This window comes from Idiotropiscis lumnitzeri, unplaced genomic scaffold, assembly GCF_059441095.1.
Source record: "Idiotropiscis lumnitzeri isolate Australia: NSW breed Sydney's pygmy pipehorse unplaced genomic scaffold, RoL_Ilum_1.0 HiC_scaffold_25, whole genome shotgun sequence".
NCBI classification, from domain to species: Eukaryota; Metazoa; Chordata; class Actinopteri; order Syngnathiformes; family Syngnathidae; genus Idiotropiscis; species Idiotropiscis lumnitzeri.
In genome coordinates this window covers 340,243-346,308 of record NW_028283563.1, presented here as the reverse complement: position 1 = coordinate 346,308, position 6,066 = coordinate 340,243, and the positions used below count along the sequence as shown (strand labels likewise).

Below are 6,066 nucleotides of genomic sequence, written 5' to 3'. Positions count from 1 at the left end.
ATAGATACAGACCCCAAAAGTGATTAAAACCAAATAAAGTCCCCAGAAGATCATCTGTAGTCAGGTGAAGGACCCTGTACTTTGTTCAACTCATTTACTCCCTTAGACGTACAAAGACGTCTTTTAATGCAATGGCGCCCTCTACCAAAGACGTATAAGTACGTTTCCTGTCTTTTTTACGTCATAGTGTACATAAGGGTCTGATGCAACCTCTGACTGAGAATCAGCCTTGTCCGCATTGTGAATCATGTAAAAATCACCCAGCAGGGGGCAGAGGTGCAAAAGATCCGCCTTGAATCTGCGCCAGAGGTACAAATGGGGGGCGGGATCCTGGGGTAGACTTATAAGTGTGGAGAGCAGCGTGGGTAGCAGCAGCATCGGCAGCACTAGCAGCAGTCGCATTAGTAGCGTTAGCAATGAAATCCTCCAAGCAAATGACGATCGAGGAATGCTTTTTTGTAAAAAAAAGCTTCCTAAAAGCATCAAGGCGATGGAGACGCTTTGGTTGAGAGGATGACGCTTCGTCGTCGTCACAACAAACAGGCGTCTAAAGAGGGTGCGCGTGCCTTGCGGCCTGCATCGCCTGCCTTCGGACAATAGCCAAAGCAGCTGAGAGTCCTCACCAGATCCCCCCCCGAACGAGGAGGTAAGCGCTCGCAAGTTACCATTGAACATGTGGTTTTACCCCTCATGCTTTTATTGTACATATCATGCATCTTGCGGGCAGAAAATGTCGCATAAATGTGCAGTTAGACGCGAGCGTATCTCCTCCCCGACGAGGAAACAACAATACTGAATGGTGTGGTAATCATGCATACTTTCTAAAATTCACAGATTGTGCATCCCGCGGCAAGAAAGTTCCTCCTCGTCTTGTTGGTGTAAAGAAAGGTAAATTATAATATGAAACTTCACACGCCAGCAATAAAATGCAGCAATAAATATATATTTCCAATTGTTTATATTTCTGTAATTTACAGGTTGTGCATCAGGAAGCAGTGGTTCCGGATGGCGTCACACTGGATGGCAACCGAGGAAAATCGACTTTACAGCAACCCCTGGACCACTGAATGCCGCTGCCCATTTGGAGTCTGAGGAGCCAGCTGATTTCCTGCAGCTGTTTCTCACGGATGAGCTTCTGCAGCACATCGCGGATGCCAGCAATCACTTCCCAGACAATTATTTTCACACAAACCCCAGTGGACAAACACAAGCTCGCCTATTTTCCACGGACCAGCAAAGCCAGACCACAACGAAAGTGTCGGGTCTGATTGCGCAAAGGCAAACGGAGTGAAACAAGAATGTGGTGTGAACTATGTTGTGTGCCCTTGCATCAAGGCAACTGTTTTATTTTATATCACACAAAAAAAAAGTATGTATGACACTGATGTATTTCATTTTTGTACATAGTTCAACAGTTCAGTCGTTTAGTGTTATGTGCAAATAAATTTATTTTATCAAAAACATATTTTGTGTGCTTTTTTTTGTTATTTTATAGAAGGCATGCATTATTTAGATGTTAGAGGTGTCATAAAAGCCATAAATAATAGTGTCAAAGTTCAAATTATGGTCGAAATGCATCAGTTTACAAAAAGCTCATTTTCTCAGTTTTTTCCCCAGGGATTGGAGTTTTCATGAAATTTAGCTATTTTCAAATGCCGATTGTTCAAGAATGGAAAAAGATAGGAACAAACATTTTTTTTCTGTTGAAAGAAGAGAGTCTCATCTTTCTTCGGGTGTGCTCCATGTCTATATAGCATTAGAATACAATATTCTGTGGGCCTTGCAATATTAGTCAAAACCCAGGAAAACTCTGGGATTGAGTGGGTTGCTCCAGTGAAAATGGCTGGTATTTAATGAGTTAAGACTGGTTAGGACATCCGGCTCACAGTCCCAAGGTGCAGGGTTCGATCCCGGGACCCAGCTTTCCTGTGTGGAGGTTGCATTTGTGAGTGAGTTTGAGCGCAGATGGTTGTTCGTCTTTGCGTGCCCTGCGATTGGCTGGCAACCACTTCAGGGTGTGCCCCGCCTACTGCCCGTTGACAGCTGGGTAGGCTCCAGCACGCTATCCTTGTGAGAATAAGCGGATTGGATATTACATGTATGTGTTTATGCCCTAGGCCAGGCGAGGGCAAACTACGGCCCGGGGGCCACATGCGGCCCGTTAAAAGTTTTAATCCGGGCCGCCGAACTTGAAAAAAATTTAATGAATAAACCTTGTTAATGTTTTATTTTCTAAACACTGTGGTTTTCAAAGACAAATATTATTGTTGGAATGCTTTTATTCACTTTCATTTAAAATTAAATGTATTTTTTTTCTCAGATGAGGTGAGGTTTCCAAAACACTCCATCCATCTGCTCCTGGTCCGGCCCCTCTGTCATATTTTAGAACCCATTGTGGTCCTCCAATCAAAAGGTTTGCCCGCCCCTGCCCTAGGCTTTGTGTCTTTGCTTGGTTGACTGTGTAATGAGTGTATGAATGCATTTCTTTCTACCAGACACCTTGGACTTCCCATGGCAGATTAATAATCTATTTTATCTATCCATCAGGGTCACGAATGTCATTTGATGAGTAGAGAATTTAGAGTCTCCAATTAACCTAATATACATGGATTTGCGCATGGAAACCTGAGAAAAAGCCCTTAGTCCTACTTTTCCATCTGAACCACTTTATCCTCACGAGGGTCACAGCCGTGACATCCCAGCTGACTTCAGAAAGTAAGTGGGCGACGACTCATGATCTCTTGGTTGAATAATATTGTTAGGGGCTCAAAATGGCCCTCTACAATAAAATGGCAGAAGAATATTACATACTCTCTGGCAGAAGAATATTGCGTTTTTTTGTTTTGTCCAATTAACTTAAATAAAACTTGGGAAAATTTAATGATTACATGTAAACCAGCTGGTCTTCCCCATACCAAGCCCTGGCTAAAACTGACTGAAAAATGCATGATGTGTGCCTTTTAAACTCCTCGGCCCATCCACTATGCCAGGGATGGGCAAACTTTTTGATTGGGAGGGGGGGGGGCACAATGAGTCCTAAAATAAACGTTTAACGGGCCACAAGTGGCCCCCGGGCCGTAGTTTGCCCAAGTGCCCTAAGCCAATTGATTCTAAAAAATAACAGTTTTCTTCATCAAAACAACATTTTATGATCAACATAAATGTTAGTGAGTACATAAAGGTATACTCATTCGATCTATCATAACCCCATGCACTTAGACTGTACAAAAAAAAGAAAATTTTTATTTTAAAACCTAGTATTTCGCCATGACGTCACACGCTAGCGTCAAGTGCTTGGCGCTAAAAACCCGGAAGTAACAGCGGCGCTCGGTTTGAAAGTGGAGAGTTGTGCATGGTAGGCGAATTCGGGAGAAATGTTTGTTGAACACGAGGACTGTGGCGTAAAAGATGGTTTAACAGCGATCTAGTGCGCACCCAACCGTGATGGCTGACCAACGAAATAAATGTGGACCGACGGAGTGGACTGACAGGACGTGGAAAACAGGTGTGTGGCATGTGTGCGTGTGCACGAATGTGGGAGCGCGTTCACTATGGTGGCAGCGATCGCAAAGCAGCAGCACCACTCCTTGACAAAAGTATTGTACTTTCTCTGATGTTTTGGGTTTGCTCTGCTTTGGGGTTTGTAGTTCTGGCCACGCAAAAGTAACAAAGCAAGTTCTTGGATGTCTGCTTTTTTCTTGAACTGTTAATTGGTTAACATCGTGGCTCTTATTTTTATCTAATGTATGGAGTTTGGTGGCTATCTATATGCACAACTATATTAGTTGCACTTGAAATTGCATACAGAAAATTAGTATAAATAGGTTACGCTATAAAGTATAACAATATTAACAATCGTTATTGTTGTTACTGTTTATTTATTTTATTTTGCAATAACTGTGCTCCAAGCTTAGCTGTTGTGCCAGCTGCCAAGTAAAAATATGTAATCTCACTCAATAATAGAAATAAATACTTAACTAACATCTCAATTTTTCGGGTTGGGCTGTGGGGGAGGGGAGGGTGGCTGCCTGACATAAAGCAGACTGTCCTGCACATGCGCAGACCAGCCGAGTGTGTGAAGTGTGCGTAAGTGCAGTACCGGGACCGACCACTAGACAGCGATCCTGAGTAATTTTTCCGCACACACATTTCTAGCACACTCGTCTTGTTTTTGTGACCTTCCTGGGAAGCCCTGAAACTTTGACAGGACCTCCCCCTGAGCTTCTTATCACTGAATTCAATGCTCTTTTTTGTGGGGCCCAGATTTTTGGTCCCCACAAAAATTTTGGTCCCCTACAGTGGGTGTGCTGTCCGATGTTGGTCCCCAACATGTAGCTTATACAAACACACACACACACCCCTACTTGTTTTTGTGACATTGTTGGGCCACCTGAGCAAAACTCACATTGTGGGAACCACCCTTTCTAGTGGTTGTACAGCTCTGAAAAAAATCAGGCAGTGTCCAGGAATTTAGTTAAACACAAAAACCACTTCAAATTACCAATTAATGACCTGGAGGTCAAATGAGTGACTCAAGTGCATGTAATTCAGTCACTGTAGCCCAAAGATTCTCTGGGCCAGTGGATGAACCATTATTCGTCTTGGACAGCATTGAAGCAGGCCGTAGCCTGGTTTCTAAAGCTGAAAGACTTACTGACAGAGTAAAGGAAAATAGAAAGGAGTTAATCACATTAGGTGAAGAAGGCAAGATGAATTTATTCAAGAGAACTGTCAAAGGAAAGTATTTGACCTGCGACGACTTGGATAAAGCAGAAAGAGAACTTGTGAAATACTGTCAAAGGCGAAGTTTCAAAAAAGATTTAGCCATATTTGAAAAACAAAAAAGGGTGAAGAAAAGTAGCCCACTTTACAAGTTCAATATAGTACTTCAAGATGGTGTCATGAGGGTTGGTGGACAGTTGAGCCACGCAGCCATGCCTGAAACAGCAAAACAGCAAGCCATCTTGCCAAGGATTCACATAACACAAAGCTAGTCCTGAGATACATTCATGAGATTACAGCTCACGCTGGAAGGAACCACATGATGGCTAATCTGCATCAACAGTTTTGGATACCTCGAGCTGCTAGAGTCATCAGAAGAGTGCTACCTGACGATCCGCCTTTCAAGAGAATTGGCGTTGATTATTTTGGTCCATTCTAAGTAAGTAGGGTTAGAGGACAAGTAAAGAGATACGGCGTGATTTTTACATGTCTCGCTGTACGAGCCGTACATCTGGAAATTGCATCTTCACGTGACACAGATGCTTGTCTCAACGCAATCCGAAGATTTCTTGTCAGAAGAGGACAAGTGAGAGAGATGTATTCTGATAACGGAACCAACTTTAGATCAGCTGACAGTGAAATGAAGAAATCAATCAAAGAATGGAACACTAAGTAAATCGAGAAACACTTGCTGCAAAAAGGTATTCAGTGGCATAGCAATCCCCCAGCAGGTTCCCACCACGGAGGAAGCTGTGAGCGACTTATTTGGTCTGTGAGAAAAATCCTGAATGTCACTGTAAAAGAACAAATTTCGGGTGAAGAAAGTCAATATACCTTGCTTGGTGAGGCTGAAGCAGTTATAAACAGCAGGCCTATCACAAGGACATCTTCCGACCTCAACGACTTGGAAGCACTCACACCCAACACTCTGTTGTGGCTGAAGGTCAAACCTGAGTTACCTCCTGGAGTCTTCTGTAAAGACGACCAATACGCCCCAATACGTACCTCTGGGAATGAGCTGGTCAGCTCTTTAAAGAGTATTATGTAAGTTGAAATACATTAATCCATTTTTCTTTTTTGGACCATCTTTAACTGTGTAGTGTGTAATGTCTAAAATACAAAATGATCAGATTTTAGGGTGCAGTTGACGACTGTGGCACAGGTCCTCGCTCTACAAGTGCTAATAGTCTTCGGCAAAGAGAAAAATCTGCCATAAGGTACAGAAAACATTGGCATCAGAGTAAATGGATGCATGTTTTTGCAATGTGCGAGGAAACTGGCGAACTCAGAGAAAACTACGCAGGCTTGGGAGAACATGCAAACTCTACACAGGAAGGCCGGAGC

General features: G+C 43.1%; 1 long non-coding RNA gene across 1 annotated transcript; it reads left to right on the top strand.

The window, feature by feature from the left end:
* Positions 1-343: 343 nt before the first annotated feature.
* On the top strand, positions 344-1,417 carry LOC148316013 (uncharacterized). Its single transcript, XR_015840436.1, has 3 exons — positions 344-646; positions 835-888; positions 978-1,417. It is a non-coding gene; the product is annotated as an uncharacterized LOC148316013 (long non-coding RNA).
* Positions 1,418-6,066: the final 4,649 nt, after the last annotated feature.